The sequence below is a fragment of the Lampetra planeri genome, chromosome 3 (assembly GCF_965212315.1).
Source record: "Lampetra planeri chromosome 3, kcLamPlan1.2.h2, whole genome shotgun sequence".
Classification (NCBI taxonomy): domain Eukaryota; kingdom Metazoa; phylum Chordata; class Hyperoartia; order Petromyzontiformes; family Petromyzontidae; genus Lampetra; species Lampetra planeri.
In genome coordinates this window covers 3,688,779-3,708,913 of record NC_136109.1, presented here as the reverse complement: position 1 = coordinate 3,708,913, position 20,135 = coordinate 3,688,779, and the positions used below count along the sequence as shown (strand labels likewise).

The 20,135-nt window shown below is 50.1% G+C and overlaps 1 protein-coding gene across 3 annotated transcripts in view; it reads left to right on the top strand.

The window, feature by feature from the left end:
* LOC144736680 (uncharacterized) overlaps window positions 1-20,135 on the top strand; it is an 828,508-nt gene that overhangs the window by 681,314 nt on the left and 127,059 nt on the right. The window lies entirely within an intron of this gene.

Genomic DNA, 20,135 nt, shown 5'->3' with positions numbered 1-20,135 from the left:
ACACAGTGAGAGTACTGACACACAGTGAGAGCACTGACACAGTGAGAGTGCTGACACAGTGAGAGTGCTGACACACAGTGAGAGTGCTGACACAGTGAGAGTACTGACACACAGTGAGAGTGCTGACACACAGTGAGAGTACTGACACACAGTGAGAGCACTGACACAGTGAGAGTGCTGACACAGTGAGAGTGCTGACACACAGTGAGAGTACTGACACACAGTGAGAGTACTGACACACAGTGAGAGCACTGACACAGTGAGAGTGCTGACACAGTGAGTGCTGACACACAGTGAGAGTGCTGACACATTGAGAGTACTGACACACAGTGAGAGTGCTGACACACAGTGAGAGTGCTGACACACAGTGAGAGTACTGACACACAGTGAGAGTGCTGACACACAGTGAGAGTACTGACACACAGTGAGAGTACTGACACACAGTGAGAGTACTGACACGCAGTGAGAGTGCTGACACGCAGTGAGAGTGCTGACACACAGTGAGAGTACTGACACACAGTGAGAGTACTGACACGCAGTGAGAGTGCTGACACACAGTGAGAGTGCTGACGCTCAGTGAGAGTACTGACACACAGTGAGAGTACTGACACGCAGTGAGAGTGCTGACACACAGTGAGAGTGCTGACGCTCAGTGAGAGTACTGACGCACAGTGAGAGTACTGACACGCAGTGAGAGTGCTGACACACAGTGAGAGTACTGACACACAGTGAGAGTACTGACACACAGTGAGAGTACTGACACACAGTGAGAGTGCTGACACACAGTGAGAGTTCTGACACACAGTGAGAGTACTGACACACAGTGAGAGTGCTGACACACAGTGAGAGTGCTGACACACAGTGAGAGTACTGACACGCAGTGAGAGTGCTGACACGCAGTGAGAGTGCTGACACACAGTGAGAGTACTGACACACAGTGAGAGTACTGACGCACAGTGAGAGTACTGACACACAGTGAGAGTACTGACACACAATGAGAGTACTGACACACAGTGAGAGTACTGACACAGTGAGAGTACTGACGCACAGTGAGAGTACTGACACACAGTGAGAGTACTGACACACAGTGAGAGTACTGACACAGTGAGAGTACTGACGCACAGTGAGAGTACTGACACACAGTGAGAGTACTGACACACAGTGAGAGTACTGACGCACAGTGAGAGTACTGACGCACAGTGAGAGTGCTGACACACAGTGAGAGTACTGACGCACAGTGAGAGTACTGACACACAGTGAGAGTACTGACACGCAGTGAGAGTACTGACACACAGTGAGAGAACTGACGCACAGTGAGAGTGCTGACACACAGTGAGAGCACTGACACAGTGAGAGTACTGACACACAGTGAGAGTGCTGACACACAGTGAGAGTGCTGACACAGTGAGAGTACTGACACACAGTGAGAGCGCTGACACAGTGAGAGTGCTGACACACAGTGAGAGCACTGACACAGTGAGAGTGCTGACACAGTGAGAGTGCTGACACACAGTGAGAGCACTGACACAGTGAGAGTGCTGACACAGTGAGAGTACTGACACACAGTGAGAGTGCTGACACAGTGAGAGTACTGACACACAGTGAGAGCACTGACACAGTGAGAGTGCTGACACAGTGAGAGTGCTGACACACAGTGAGAGTACTGACACACAGTGAGTGTACTGACACACAGTGAGAGTGCTGACACACAGTGAGAGTGCTGACACAGTGAGAGTACTGACACACAGTGAGAGTACTGACACAGTGAGAGTACTGACACACAGTGAGAGCACTGACACAGTGAGAGTGCTGACACTGAGAGTGCTGACACACAGTGAGAGTACTGACACACAGTGAGAGTACTGACACACAGTGAGAGTACACTGTGAGAGTGCTGACACACAGTGAGAGTACTGACACACAGTGAGAGCACTGACACAGTGAGAGTACTGACACAGTGAGAGTGCTGACACACAGTGAGAGTACTGACACACAGTGAGAGTACTGACACACAGTGAGAGTGCTGACACAGTGAGAGTACTGACACACAGTGAGAGCACTGACACAGTGAGAGTGCTGACACAGTGAGAGTGCTGACACACAGTGAGAGTGCTGACACAGTGAGAGTACTGACACACAGTGAGAGTGCTGACACACAGTGAGAGTACTGACACACAGTGAGAGCACTGACACAGTGAGAGTGCTGACACAGTGAGAGTGCTGACACACAGTGAGAGTACTGACACACAGTGAGAGTACTGACACACAGTGAGAGCACTGACACAGTGAGAGTGCTGACACAGTGAGTGCTGACACACAGTGAGAGTGCTGACACATTGAGAGTACTGACACACAGTGAGAGTACTGACACACAGTGAGAGTGCTGACACACAGTGAGAGTGCTGACACACAGTGAGAGTACTGACACACAGTGAGAGTGCTGACACACAGTGAGAGTACTGACACACAGTGAGAGTGCTGACACACAGTGAGAGTACTGACACACAGTGAGAGTACTGACACACAGTGAGAGTACTGACACGCAGTGAGAGTGCTGACACGCAGTGAGAGTGCTGACACACAGTGAGAGTACTGACACACAGTGAGAGTACTGACACACAGTGAGAGTACTGACACGCAGTGAGAGTGCTGACACACAGTGAGAGTTCTGACGCTCAGTGAGAGTACTGACGCACAGTGAGAGTACTGACACACAGTGAGAGTGCTGACACACAGTGAGAGTGCTGACACACAGTGAGAGTGCTGACACACAGTGAGAGTGCTGACACACAGTGAGAGTGCTGACACACAGTGAGAGTACTGACACGCAGTGAGAGTGCTGACACGCAGTGAGAGTGCTGACACACAGTGAGAGTACTGACACACAGTGAGAGTACTGACGCACAGTGAGAGTACTGACACACAGTGAGAGTACTGACACACAATGAGAGTACTGACACACAGTGAGAGTACTGACACAGTGAGAGTACTGACGCACAGTGAGAGTACTGACACACAGTGAGAGTACTGACACACAGTGAGAGTACTGACACACAGTGAGAGTACTGACACAGTGAGAGTACTGACGCACAGTGAGAGTACTGACACACAGTGAGAGTACTGACACACAGTGAGAGTACTGACGCACAGTGAGAGTACTGACGCACAGTGAGAGTGCTGACAGACAGTGAGAGTACTGACACACAGTGAGAGTACTGACACGCAGTGAGAGTACTGACACACAGTGAGAGAACTGACGCACAGTGAGAGTGCTGACAGACAGTGAGAGTACTGACGCACAGTGAGAGTACTGACACGCAGTGAGAGTACTGACACGCAGTGAGAGTACTGACACAGTGAGAGTACTGACACAGTGAGAGTACTGACACACAGTGAGAGTGCTGACAGTGAGAGTACTGACACAGTGAGAGTGCTGACACAGTGAGAGTACTGACACAGTGAGAGTACTGACACACAGTGAGAATACTGACACAGTGAGAGTACTGACACACAGTGAGAGTGCTGACACACAGTGAGAGTGCTGACACACAGTGAGAGTACTGACACAGTGAGAGTGCTGACACAGTGAGAGTACTGACACAGTGAGAGTACTGACACACAGTGAGAGTACTGACACAGTGAGAGTACTGACACACAGTGAGAGTACTGACACAGTGAGAATACTGACACACAGTGAGAGTGCTGACACAGTGAGAGTACTGATACACAGTGAGAGTACTGACACACAGTGAGAGTATTGACACAGTGAGAGTGCTGACACACAGTGAGAGTACTGACACAGTGAGAAAACTGACGCACAGTGAGAGTTTTGACACACAGTGAGAGTGCTGACACGCAGTGAGAGTACTGACACAGTGAGAGTTCTGACACAGTGAGAGTACTGACACACAGTGAGAGTGCTGACACGCAGTGAGAGTACTGACACACAGTGAGAGTACTGACACAGTGAGAGTACTGACACACAGTGAGAGTACTGACACAGTGAGAGTACTGACACACAGTGAGAGCACTGACACAGTGAGAGTACTGACACACAGTGAGAGTGCTGACACACAGTGAGAGTGCTGACACAGTGAGAGTGCTGACACAGTGAGAGTGCTGACACACAGTGAAAGTGCTGACACACAGTGAGAGTGCTGACACAGTGAGAGTACTGACACACAGTGAGAGCGCTGACACAGTGAGAGTGCTGACACAGTGAGAGTACTGACACACAGTGAGAGCACTGACACAGTGAGAGTGCTGACACAGTGAGAGTGCTGACACACAGTGAGAGTGCTGACACACAGTGAGAGTACTGACACAGTGAGAGTACTGACACAGTGAGAGTGCTGACACACAGTGAGAGTGCTGACACACAGTGAGAGTGCTGACACAGTGAGAGTACTGACACACAGTGAGAGTACTGACACAGTGAGAGTACTGACACAGTGAGAGCACTGACACACAGTGAGAGTGCTGACACAGTGAGAGTGCTGACACACAGTGAGAGTACACAGTGAGAGTGCTGACACACAGTGAGAGTACTGACACACAGTGAGAGTACACAGTGAGAGTGCTGACACACAGTGAGAGTACTGACACACAGTGAGAGCACTGACACAGTGAGAGTACTGACACAGTGAGAGTGCTGACACACAGTGAGAGTACTGACACACAGTGAGAGTACTGACACACAGTGAGAGTGCTGACACAATGAGAGTACTGACACACAGTGAGAGCACTGACACAGTGAGAGTACTGACACAGTGAGAGTGCTGACACACAGTGAGAGTGCTGACACAGTGAGAGTACTGACACACAGTGAGAGTGCTGACACACAGTGAGAGTACTGACACAGTGAGAGTGCTGACACAGTGAGAGTGCTGACACACAGTGAGAGTACTGACACACAGTGAGAGCACTGACACAGTGAGAGTGCTGACACAGTGAGAGTACTGACACACAGTGAGAGCACTGACACAGTGAGAGCGCTGACACACAGTGAGAGTGCTGACACATTGAGAGTACTGACACACAGTGAGAGTGCTGACACACAGTGAGAGTGCTGACACACAGTGAGAGTACTGACACACAGTGAGAGTACTGACACGCAGTGAGAGTGCTGACACGCAGTGAGAGTGCTGACACACAGTGAGAGTTCTGACACACAGTGAGAGTGCTGACACACAGTGAGAGTACTGACACGCAGTGAGAGTGCTGACACACAGTGAGAGTACTGACACGCAGTGAGAGTGCTGACACACAGTGAGAGTTCTGACACACAGTGAGAGTACTGACACACAGTAAGAGTTCTGACACACAGTGAGAGTACTGACACACAGTGAGAGTGCTGACACACAGTGAGAGTACTGACACACAGTGAGAGTGCTGACACACAGTGAGAGTTCTGACACACAGTGAGAGTACGGACACACAGTGAGAGTGCTGACACACAGTGAGAGTGCTGACACACAGTGAGAGTACTGACACGCAGTGAGAGTGCTGACACACAGTGAGAGTTCTGACACACAGTGAGAGTGCTGACACACAGTGAGAGTGCTGACACACAGTGAGAGTACTGACACACAGTGAGAGTGCTGACACACAGTGAGAGTACTGACACACAGTGAGAGTGCTGACACACAGTGAGAGTTCTGACACACAGTGAGAGTACGGACACACAGTGAGAGTACTGACACGCAGTGAGAGTGCTGACACGCAGTGAGAGTACTGACACGCAGTGAGAGTACTGACACGCAGTGAGAGTGCTGACACACAGTGAGAGTGCTGACACACAGTGAGAGTACTGACACACAGTGAGAGTGCTGACACACAGTGAGAGTACTGACACACAGTGAGAGTACTGACACACAGTGAGAGTACTGACACACAGTGAGAGTAATGACACGCAGTGAGAGTGCTGACACACAGTGAGAGTACTGACACACAGTGAGAGTACTGACACACAGTGAGAGTACTGACACACAGTGAGAGTACTGACACGCAGTGAGAGTGCTGACACACAGTGAGAGTACTGACACGCAGTGAGAGTACTGACACGCAGTGAGAGTACTGACACGCAGTGAGAGTGCTGACACACAGTGAGAGTACTGACACACAGTGAGAGTACTGACACACAGTGAGAGTACTGACACACAGTGAGAGTACTGACACGCAGTGAGAGTACTGACACACAGTGAGAGTACTGACACACAGTGAGAGTGCTGACACACAGTGAGAGTACTGACACACAGTGAGAGTACTGACACACAGTGAGAGTACTGACACGCAGTGAGAGTGCTGACACACAGTGAGAGTACTGACACACAGTGAGAGTACTGACACACAGTGAGAGTGCTGACACAGTGAGAGTACTGACACACAGTGAGAGTGCTGACACGCAGTGAGAGTACTGACACGCAGTGAGAGTACTGACACACAGTGAGAGTACTGACACACAGTGAGAGTACTGACACACAGTGAGAGTGCTGACACACAGTGAGAGTACTGACACACAGTGAGAGTACTGACACGCAGTGAGAGTGCTGACACACAGTGAGAGTACTGACACACAGTGAGAGTACTGACACACAGTGAGAGTACTGACACACAGTGAGAGTGCTGACACACAGTGAGAGTACTGACACACAGTGAGAGTGCTGACACACAGTGAGAGTACTGACACACAGTGAGAGTACTGACACACAGTGAGAGTGCTGACACACAGTGAGAGTGCTGACACACAGTGAGAGTGCTGACACACAGTGAGAGTACTGACACACAGTGAGAGTGCTGACACGCAGTGAGAGTACTGACACGCAGTGAGAGTACTGACACACAGTGAGAGTACTGACACACAGTGAGAGTGCTGACACACAGTGAGAGTGCTGACACACAGTGAGAGTGCTGACACACAGTGAGAGTACTGACACACAGTGAGAGTACTGACACACAGTGAGAGTGCTGACACACAGTGAGAGTGCTGACACACAGTGAGAGTACTGACACACAGTGAGAGTACTGACACACAGTGAGAGTACTGACACACAGTGAGAGTACTGACACAGTGAGAGTACTGACACACAGTGAGAGTGCTGACACACAGTGAGAGTACTGACACACAGTGAGAGTACTGACACAGTGAGAGTACTGACACACAGTGAGAGTACTGACACACAGTGAGAGTGCTGACACAGTGAGAGTACTGACACACAGTGAGAGTACTGACACACAGTGAGAGTACTGACACACAGTGAGAGTACTGACACAGTGAGAGTACTGACACACAGTGAGAGTGCTGACACACAGTGAGAGTACTGACACACAGTGAGAGTACTGACACAGTGAGAGTACTGACACACAGTGAGAGTGCTGACACACAGTGAGAGTACTGACACACAGTGAGAGTACTGACACAGTGAGAGTGCTGACACACAGTGAGAGTACTGACACACAGTGAGAGTGCTGACACAGTGAGAGTACTGACACACAGTGAGAGTACTGACACAGTGAGAGCGCTGACACGCAGTGAGGGTAATGACACAGTGAGAGCGCTGACACACAGTGAGGGTAATGACACAGTGAGAGCGCTGACACGCAGTGAGAGTGCTGACACACAGTGAGAGTACTGACACACAGTGAGAGTACTGACACACAGTGAGAGTACTGACACACAGTGAGAGTGCTGACACACAGTGAGAGTACTGACACACAGTGAGAGTACTGACACACAGTGAGAGTACTGACACACAGTGAGAGTACTGACACACAGTGAGAGTACTGACACACAGTGAGAGTGCTGACACACAGTGAGAGTACTGACACACAGTGAGAGTACTGACACAGTGAGAGTACTGACACACAGTGAGAGTACTGACACAGTGAGAGTGCTGACACACAGTGAGAGTGCTGACACACAGTGAGAGTACTGACACGCAGTGAGAGTGCTGACACAGTGAGAGTGCTGACACACAGTGAGAGTACTGACACACAGTGAGAGTACTGACACACAGTGAGAGTACTGACACGCAGTGAGAGTGCTGACACACAGTGAGAGTACTGACACACAGTGAGAGTGCTGACACACAGTGAGAGTGCTGACACGCAGTGAGAGTACTGACACAAAGTGAGAGTACTGACACAGTGAGAGTTCTGACACACAGTGAGAGTACTGACACACAGTGAGAGTACTGACACAGTGAGAGTACTGACACACAGTGAGAGTACTGACACAGTGAGAGCACTGACACAGTGAGAGTACTGACACACAGTGAGAGCACTGACACAGTGAGAGTACTGACACACAGTGAGAGTGCTGACACACAGTGAGAGTGCTGACACAGTGAGAGTGCTGACACAGTGAGAGTGCTGACACACAGTGAGAGTGCTGACACAGTGAGAGTGCTGACACAGTGAGAGTGCTGACACAGTGAGAGTACTGACACACAGTGAGAGTACTGACACACAGTGAGAGTGCTGACACAGTGAGAGTACTGACACACAGTGAGAGCGCTGACACAGTGAGAGTGCTGACACAGTGAGAGTACTGACACAGTGAGAGCACTGACACAGTGAGAGTGCTGACACAGTGAGAGTGCTGACACAGTGAGAGTGCTGACACACAGTGAGAGTACTGACACACAGTGAGAGTGCTGACACACAGTGAGAGTGCTGACACAGTGAGAGTACTGACACACAGTGAGAGTACTGACACAGTGAGAGTACTGACACACAGTGAGAGCACTGACACAGTGAGAGTACTGACACACAGTGAGAGTACTGACACACAGTGAGAGTGCTGACACACAGTGAGAGTGCTGACACACAGTGAGAGTACTGACACACAGTGAGAGTGCTGACACAGTGAGATTACTGACACACAGTGAGAGCACTGACACAGTGAGAGTGCTGACACAGTGAGAGTGCTGACACACAGTGAGAGTGCTGACACAGTGAGAGTACTGACACACAGTGAGAGTGCTGACACACAGTGAGAGTACTGACACAGTGAGAGTGCTGACACACAGTGAGAGCACTGACACAGTGAGAGTGCTGACACACAGTGAGAGTGCTGACACACAGTGAGAGTACTGACACACAGTGAGAGCACTGACACAGTGAGAGTACTGACACACAGTGAGAGCACTGACACAGTGAGAGTGCTGACACACAGTGAGAGTGCTGACACACAGTGAGAGTACTGACACACAGTGAGAGTACTGACACACAGTGAGAGTGCTGACACACAGTGAGAGTACTGACACACAGTGAGAGTACTGACACACAGTGAGAGTGCTGACACACAGTGAGAGTTCTGACACACAGTGAGAGTACTGACACACAGTGAGAGTACTGACACACAGTGAGAGTGCTGACACACAGTGAGAGTTCTGACACACAGTGAGAGTGCTGACACACAGTGAGAGTACTGACACACAGTGAGAGTACTGACACACAGTGAGAGTGCTGACACACAGTGAGAGTACTGACACACAGTGAGAGTGCTGACACACAGTGAGAGTACTGACACACAGTGAGAGTACTGACACACAGTGAGAGTACTGACACACAGTGAGAGTACTGACACACAGTGAGAGTACTGACACACAGTGAGAGTGCTGACACACAGTGAGAGTGCTGACACACAGTGAAAGTGCTGACACAGTGAGAGTGCTGACACACAGTGAGAGTGCTGACACAGTGAGAGTGCTGACACAGTGAGAGTACTGACACACAGTGAGAGTACTGACACACAGTGAGAGTGCTGACACAGTGAGAGTGCTGACACAGTGAGAGTGCTGACACAGTGAGAGTACTGACACACAGTGAGAGTGCTGACACAGTGAGAGTGCTGACACAGTGAGAGTGCTGACACAGTGAGAGTACTGACACACAGTGAGAGTACTGACACACAGTGAGAGTGCTGACACAGTGAGAGTGCTGACACAGTGAGAGTGCTGACACAGTGAGAGTACTGACACACAGTGAGAGTGCTGACACAGTGAGAGTGCTGACACAGTGAGAGTGCTGACACAGTGAGAGTACTGACACACAGTGAGAGTGCTGACACAGTGAGAGTGCTGACACAGTGAGAGTGCTGACACAGTGAGAGTACTGACACACAGTGAGAGTACTGACACACAGTGAGAGCGCTGACACAGTGAGAGTGCTGACACAGTGAGAGTACTGACACAGTGAGAGCACTGACACAGTGAGAGTGCTGACACAGTGAGAGTGCTGACACACAGTGAGAGTACTGACACACAGTGAGAGTGCTGACACAGTGAGAGTACTGACACACAGTGAGAGTACTGACACAGTGAGAGTGCTGACACAGTGAGAGTACTGACACAGTGAGAGCACTGACACAGTGAGAGTGCTGACACACAGTGAGAGTACTGACACACAGTGAGAGTGCTGACACACAGTGAGAGTGCTGACACAGTGAGAGTACTGACACACAGTGAGAGTACTGACACAGTGAGAGTACTGACACACAGTGAGAGCACTGACACAGTGAGAGTACTGACACACAGTGAGAGTACTGACACACAGTGAGAGTGCTGACACACAGTGAGAGTGCTGACACACAGTGAAAGTGCTGACACAGTGAGAGTGCTGACACACAGTGAGAGTGCTGACACAGTGAGAGTACTGACACACAGTGAGAGTACTGACACACAGTGAGAGTGCTGACACAGTGAGAGTGCTGACACAGTGAGAGTGCTGACACAGTGAGAGTACTGACACACAGTGAGAGTGCTGACACAGTGAGAGTGCTGACACAGTGAGAGTGCTGACACAGTGAGAGTACTGACACACAGTGAGAGTACTGACACACAGTGAGAGTGCTGACACAGTGAGAGTGCTGACACAGTGAGAGTGCTGACACAGTGAGAGTGCTGACACAGTGAGAGTACTGACACACAGTGAGAGTGCTGACACAGTGAGAGTGCTGACACAGTGAGAGTGCTGACACAGTGAGAGTACTGACACACAGTGAGAGTGCTGACACAGTGAGAGTGCTGACACAGTGAGAGTGCTGACACAGTGAGAGTACTGACACACAGTGAGAGTACTGACACACAGTGAGAGCGCTGACACAGTGAGAGTGCTGACACAGTGAGAGTACTGACACAGTGAGAGCACTGACACAGTGAGAGTGCTGACACAGTGAGAGTGCTGACACACAGTGAGAGTACTGACACACAGTGAGAGTGCTGACACAGTGAGAGTACTGACACACAGTGAGAGTACTGACACAGTGAGAGTGCTGACACAGTGAGAGTACTGACACAGTGAGAGCACTGACACAGTGAGAGTGCTGACACACAGTGAGAGTACTGACACACAGTGAGAGTGCTGACACACAGTGAGAGTGCTGACACACAGTGAGAGTACTGACACAGTGAGAGTACTGACACACAGTGAGAGCACTGACACAGTGAGAGTACTGACACACAGTGAGAGTACTGACACACAGTGAGAGTGCTGACACACAGTGAGAGTGCTGACACACAGTGAGAGTACTGACACACAGTGAGAGTGCTGACACAGTGAGATTACTGACACACAGTGAGAGTGCTGACACGCAGTGAGAGTGCTGACACGCAGTGAGAGTACTGACACACAGTGAGAGTGCTGACACACAGTGAGAGTACTGACACACAGTGAGAGTGCTGACACACAGTGAGAGTGCTGACACACAGTGAGAGTACTGACACACAGTGAGAGTGCTGACACAGTGAGATTACTGACACACAGTGAGAGCACTGACACAGTGAGAGTGCTGACACAGTGAGAGTGCTGACACACAGTGAGAGTGCTGACACAGTGAGAGTACTGACACACAGTGAGAGTGCTGACACACAGTGAGAGTACTGACACAGTGAGAGTGCTGACACACAGTGAGAGCACTGACACAGTGAGAGTGCTGACACACAGTGAGAGTGCTGACACACAGTGAGAGTACTGACACACAGTGAGAGCACTGACACAGTGAGAGTACTGACACACAGTGAGAGCACTGACACAGTGAGAGTGCTGACACACAGTGAGAGTGCTGACACACAGTGAGAGTACTGACACACAGTGAGAGTACTGACACACAGTGAGAGTGCTGACACACAGTGAGAGTACTGACACACAGTGAGAGTACTGACACACAGTGAGAGTGCTGACACACAGTGAGAGTGCTGACACACAGTGAGAGTACTGACACGCAGTGAGAGTGCTGACACGCAGTGAGAGTGCTGACACACAGTGAGAGTACTGACACACAGTGAGAGTGCTGACACACAGTGAGAGTACTGACACGCAGTGAGAGTGCTGACACACAGTGAGAGTTCTGACACACAGTGAGAGTACTGACACACAGTGAGAGTTCTGACACACAGTGAGAGTACTGACACACAGTGAGAGTGCTGACACACAGTGAGAGTACTGACACACAGTGAGAGTGCTGACACACAGTGAGAGTTCTGACACACAGTGAGAGTACTGACACACAGTGAGAGTGCTGACACACAGTGAGAGTACTGACACGCAGTGAGAGTGCTGACACGCAGTGAGAGTACTGACACACAGTGAGAGTACTGACACGCAGTGAGAGTGCTGACACACAGTGAGAGTGCTGACACGCAGTGAGAGTACTGACACACAGTGAGAGTACTGACACACAGTGAGAGTGCTGACACAGTGAGAGTACTGACACACAGTGAGAGTACTGACACACAGTGAGAGTACTGACACACAGTGAGAGTACTGACACGCAGTGAGAGTGCTGACACGCAGTGAGAGTACTGACACGCAGTGAGAGTACTGACACACAGTGAGAGTACTGACACGCAGTGAGAGTGCTGACACGCAGTGAGAGTGCTGACACGCAGTGAGAGTACTGACACACAGTGAGAGTACTGACACACAGTGAGAGTGCTGACACACAGTGAGAGTACTGACACACAGTGAGAGTGCTGACACACAGTGAGAGTACTGACACACAGTGAGAGTACTGACACGCAGTGAGAGTGCTGACACAGTGAGAGTACTGACACACAGTGAGAGTACTGACACACAGTGAGAGTACTGACACACAGTGAGAGTACTGACACGCAGTGAGAGTGCTGACACGCAGTGAGAGTACTGACACGCAGTGAGAGTACTGACACACAGTGAGAGTACTGACACGCAGTGAGAGTGCTGACACACAGTGAGAGTACTGACACACAGTGAGAGTGCTGACACACAGTGAGAGTACTGACACGCAGTGAGAGTACTGACACACAGTGAGAGTACTGACACACAGTGAGAGTACTGACACACAGTGAGAGTACTGACACACAGTGAGAGTGCTGACACACAGTGAGAGTACTGACACGCAGTGAGAGTACTGACACGCAGTGAGAGTACTGACACACAGTGAGAGTACTGACACACAGTGAGAGTACTGACACACAGTGAGAGTGCTGACACACAGTGAGAGTACTGACACACAGTGAGAGTGCTGACACACAGTGAGAGTACTGACACGCAGTGAGAGTACTGACACACAGTGAGGGTACTGACACACAGTGAGAGTACTGACACACAGTGAGAGTACTGACACACAGTGAGAGTACTGACACACAGTGAGAGTGCTGACACACAGTGAGAGTGCTGACACACAGTGAGGGTACTGACACACAGTGAGAGTACTGACACACAGTGAGAGTACTGACACGCAGTGAGAGTGCTGACACACAGTGAGAGTACTGACACACAGTGAGAGTACTGACACACAGTGAGAGTACTGACACACAGTGAGAGTGCTGACACACAGTGAGAGTACTGACACGCAGTGAGAGTACTGACACACAGTGAGAGTACTGACACGCAGTGAGAGTGCTGACACACAGTGAGAGTGCTGACACACAGTGAGAGTACTGACACACAGTGAGAGTGCTGACACACAGTGAGAGTACTGACACACAGTGAGAGTACTGACACGCAGTGAGAGTGCTGACACACAGTGAGAGTACTGACACACAGTGAGAGTACTGACACACAGTGAGAGTACTGACACACAGTGAGAGTACTGACACACAGTGAGAGTACTGACACACAGTGAGAGTGCTGACACACAGTGAGAGTGCTGACACACAGTGAGAGTGCTGACACACAGTGAGAGTGCTGACACACAGTGAGAGTACTGACACACAGTGAGAGTGCTGACACACAGTGAGAGTACTGACACACAGTGAGAGTACTGACACACAGTGAGAGTACTGACACACAGTGAGAGTACTGACACACAGTGAGAGTACTGACACACAGTGAGAGTACTGACACACAGTGAGAGTACTGACACACAGTGAGAGTGCTGACACACAGTGAGTGCTGACACACAGTGAGAGTGCTGACACACAGTGAGAGTGCTGACACGCAGTGAGAGTACTGACACGCAGTGAGAGTACTGACACACAGTGAGAGTACTGACACACAGTGAGAGTACTGACACAGTGAGAGTACTGACACACAGTGAGAGTGCTGACACACAGTGAGAGTACTGACACACAGTGAGAGTACTGACACACAGTGAGAGTGCTGACACAGTGAGAGTACTGACACACAGTGAGAGTACTGACACAGTGAGAGCGCTGACATGCAGTGAGGGTAATGACACAGTGAGAGCGCTGACACACAGTGAGGGTAATGACACAGTGAGAGCGCTGACACGCAGTGAGAGTGCTGACACAGTGAGAGTACTGACACACAGTGAGAGTACTGACACACAGTGAGAGTACTGACACAGTGAGAGTACTGACACACAGTGAGAGTACTGACACGCAGTGAGAGTGCTGACACACAGTGAGAGTACTGACACACAGTGAGAGTACTGACACACAGTGAGAGTACTGACACACAGTGAGAGTGCTGACACACAGTGAGAGTACTGACACACAGTGAGAGTACTGACACGCAGTGAGAGTACTGACACACAGTGAGAGTACTGACACGCAGTGAGAGTGCTGACACACAGTGAGAGTGCTGACACACAGTGAGAGTACTGACACACAGTGAGAGTACTGACACGCAGTGAGAGTGCTGACACACAGTGAGAGTACTGACACACAGTGAGAGTACTGACACACAGTGAGAGTACTGACACACAGTGAGAGTGCTGACACACAGTGAGAGTGCTGACACACAGTGAGAGTACTGACACACAGTGAGAGTACTGACACACAGTGAGAGTACTGACACACAGTGAGAGTACTGACACGCAGTGAGAGTACTGACACGCAGTGAGAGTACTGACACACAGTGAGAGTGCTGACACACAGTGAGAATACTGACACACAGTGAGAGTACTGACACACAGTGAGAGTGCTGACACAGTGAGAGTACTGACACAGTGAGAGTACTGACACAGTGAGAGCGCTGACACGCAGTGAGGGTAATGACACAGTGAGAGCGCTGACACACAGTGAGGGTAATGACACAGTGAGAGCGCTGACACGCAGTGAGGGTAATGACACAGTGAGAGCGCTGACACACAGTGAGGGTAATGACACAGTGAGAGCACTCACTCAGAGTGCCCCAGTACTTACACTGTGAGTAGTGACACACAGTGAGAGTACTGATAGTGCTTACTGTCAGTGAGTAATGGAACAGTGTGAGGGTAATGACAGTGTGAGTACTGACACACAGGGACAGTGGGACTAATGACACACAGCGAGTACTGGCACTGCAAGTTACGACACAGTGAGGGTGCTCACACAGTGTGACTAATGACACACACGGTGAGTACTGACACAGTGATAGTACTGGCACACAGTAAAAGTACAGACACAGTAAGAGTACTGACACAAGTGACACTGATGAATGGCACAGTGAGAGTACTGACACAGTGAGGTCTGACATTCAACGTGACACACGGTGAGTAATGACACAGTAGTAAGAGTCCTGACAGTGCTCACTGACATACAGTGCTCACTGACACACAGTGAGTACTGGCACAGTGTGAGCACTGACACACAGTAAGTACTGGCATGCAGTGTGAGCACTGACACACACAGTGAATAGTGGCATGCAGTGAGCGAAGTGAACCACGGTGTGAGCACCGACACGGCATGACGGTAGTGACACAGAGCTGGCACACAGCGAGTAGTGACACACAGCGAGTAGTGGCACACATCGAGTAGTGACACACAGCGAGTAGTGGCACACAGCGAGTAGTGACACGCAGCGAGTAGTGACACACAGCGAGTAGTGGCACGCAGCGAGTAGTGACACACAGCGAGTAGTGACACACAGCGAGTAGTGACACACAGCGAGTAGTGACACGCAGCGAGTAGTGACACGCAGCGAGTAGTGACACGCAGCGAGTAGTGGCACGCAGCGAGTAGTGGCACACAGCGAGTAGTGACACACAGCGAGTAGTGACACACAGCGAGTAGTGACACACAGAGTAGTGGCACACAGTGAGTAGTGACACACAGCGAGTAGTGACACACAGCGAGTAGTGGCACACAGCGAGTAGTGACACACAGCGAGTAGTGGCACACAGAGAGTAGTGACACACAGTGAGTAGTGACACACAGAGAGTAGTGGCACACAGCGAGTAGTGACACACAGCGAGTAGTGGCACACAGCGAGTAGTGGCACACAGTGAGTAGTGACACACAGCGAGTAGTGACACACAGCGAGTAGTGGCACACAGCGAGTAGTGACACACAGCGAGTAGTGACACACAGCGAGTAGTGACACACAGCGAGTAGTGGCACACAGTGAGTAGTGACACACAGCGAGTAGTGACACACAGTGAGTAGTGACACAGAGCGAGTAGTGACACACAGCGAGTAGTGACACACAGCGAGTAGTGGCACACAGCGAGTAGTGACACACAGTGAGTATTAACACACAGAGAGTAGTGACACACAGAGAGTAGTGACACACAGCGAGTAGTGGCACACAGCGAGTAGTGACACACAGCGAGTAGTGACACACAGCGAGTAGTGGCACACAGCGAGTAGTGGCACACAGCGAGTAGTGACACACACAGCGAGTAGTGACACACAGCGAGTAGTGACACACAGCGAGTAGTGACACACAGCGAGTGTAGCAGTCGTAGTAGTCGCGGCGCGTGCGTCGTAGTCACCGGTAGCGGCGTGGCGCACGCAGCGCGCTGCCTGGAGCAGTGACACCACGTGGTGGTGGTGGCCTCGTCACCACTGCACAGCGCAGGGGCTGCCACGGTGCACTAGGAACGACCACTGGGGGGTGATCCTCACAACAACAACCACTCACAACAACAACAACAACCACTCACAACAACAACCACTCACAACAACAACCACTCACAACAACAATCTCTCAACAAACACTCAACGACTCGTCTCACTCTCTCGATCCACTCTGCCGATCCACTCCCTCCCTCCTACTCGACTCACCTTCACCACTGAGCAGCTCACCCCTCCCATCTCATTCAGCCCCCCTCCTCCAACGCTTCTTCTCCCCTCCCTCTTACTCAACACTCACCTCTTACTCAGCCACTCACCACCCCCTCACCCGCTACCTCACCCACCGTGCAGTGTCCACTCACTCAACACTCACCTCTTACTCAGCCATTCACCACCCCTCACTCACCACCTCCACTTCCGCTTCATTCATGGACACGTGAACACAGAAAAAGATCCCCCGTGTAGCCTCAGCATGACGTTGGGGCAAGTGCTGTTGGCGAGCACCGATGAAGGGCGGCACTGTGCGCAATGGGGTGGGTGGCCAGCACCACGTCCGACCGCCTTTGTCTCCCTAGATGCGATGTTAACACTTCACATCAGTTATTCATTTCAGGCTGAGTCACCCTAGGGGAAGCCCAGGACCGGTTTAGATAATCGACACTGGTGGTGGCCGGGAGCGGGAATCGAATTTGGGTCATCGGGTTCACAGCGCAGCTGCAGCCACCACTACCTAACTACTATAACTACCACTACAACCACTATCACCACCACTACCTAACTACTATAACTACCACTACAACCACTATCACCACTACCTAACTACTATAACTACCACTACAACCACTATCCCCACCACCACTACCTACCTACTATAACTACCACTACAACCACTATCACCACCATTACCTAACTACTATAACTACCACTACAACCACTACCACAACCACCATTACCTAACTACTATAACTACCACTACAACCACTACCACAACCACCATTACCTAACTACTATAACTACCGCTACAACCACTACCACCATCACCATTACCTAACTACTATAACTACCACTACAACCACTACCACAACCACCATTACCTAACTACTATAACTACCACTACAACCACTACCACAACCACCATTACCTAACTACTATAACTACCACTACAACCACTACCACCATTACCTAACTACTATAACTACCACTACAACCACAACCACCATTACCTAACTACTATAACTACCACTACAACCACTACCACAACCACCATTACCTACCTACTATAACTACCACTACAACCACTACCACAACCACTATTACCTAACTACTATAACTACCACTACAACCACTACCACAACCACCATTACCTAACTACTATAACTACCACAACAACCACTACCACAACCACCACTACCTAGCTACTATAACTACCACTACAACCACTACCACCACCACCATTACCTAACTACTATAACTACCACTACAACCACTACCACAACCACCATTACCTACCTACTACAACTACCACTACAACCACTACCACACCACCATTACCTAACTACTATAACTACCACTACAACCACTACCACAACCACCATTACCTAACTACTATAACTACCACTACCACTACAACCACTACCACAACCACCATTACCTAACTACTATAACTACCACAACAACCACTACCACCACCACCATTACCTAACTACTATAACTACCACTACAACCACTACCACAACCACCACTACCTAGCTACTATAACTACCACTACAACCACTACCACCACCACCACTCCCTAACTACTATAACTACCACTACAACCACTACCACACCACCATTACCTAACTACTATAACTACCACTACAACCACTACCACCACCACCATTACCTAACTACTATAACTACCACCACAACCACAACCACCATTACCTACCTACTACAACTACCACTACAACCACTACCACACCACCATTACCTAACTACTATAACTACCACTACAACCACTACCACAACCACCACTACCTAGCTACTATAACTACCACTACAACCACTACCACAACCACCATTACCTAACTACTATAACTACCGCTACCACCACTACCACAACCACCATTACCAAACTACTATAACTACCACTACCACAACCACCATTACCTAACTACTATAACTACCACTACAACCACTACCACACCACCATTACCTAACTACTATAACTACCACTACAACCACTACCACAACCACCAATACCTAGCTACTATAACTACCACTACAACCACTACCACAACCACCATTACCTAACTACTATAACTACCACTACCACCACTACCACAACCACCATTACCAAACTACTATAACTACCACTACCACCACTACCACAACCACCATTACCTAACTACTATAACTACCACTACAACCACTACCACAACCACCAATACCTAGCTACTATAACTACCACTACAACCACTACCACAACCACCATTACCTAACTACTATAACTACCACTACAACCACTACCACAACCACCATAACCTAACTACTATAACTACCACTACCACCACTACCACAACCACCATTACCAAACTACTATAACTACCACTACCACCACTACCACAACCACCATTACCTAACTACTATAACTACCACTACAACCACTACCACAACCACCACTACCTAACTACTATAACTACCACTACCACCAGCAGCAGCAGCGCGGTCGCTCATCACACGGGGGGGGGGGGGGGGGGGGGAGACGGAGTCCGCCTCGTGGCCACTCAGCCAGTGGGGGACATTCACTGTCTCCACTCAGCCAGTGGGGACATTCACTGTCTCCACTCAGCCAGTGGGGGACATTCACTGTCTCCACTCAGCCAGTGGGGGACATTCACTGTCTCCACTCAGCCAGTGGGGACATTCACT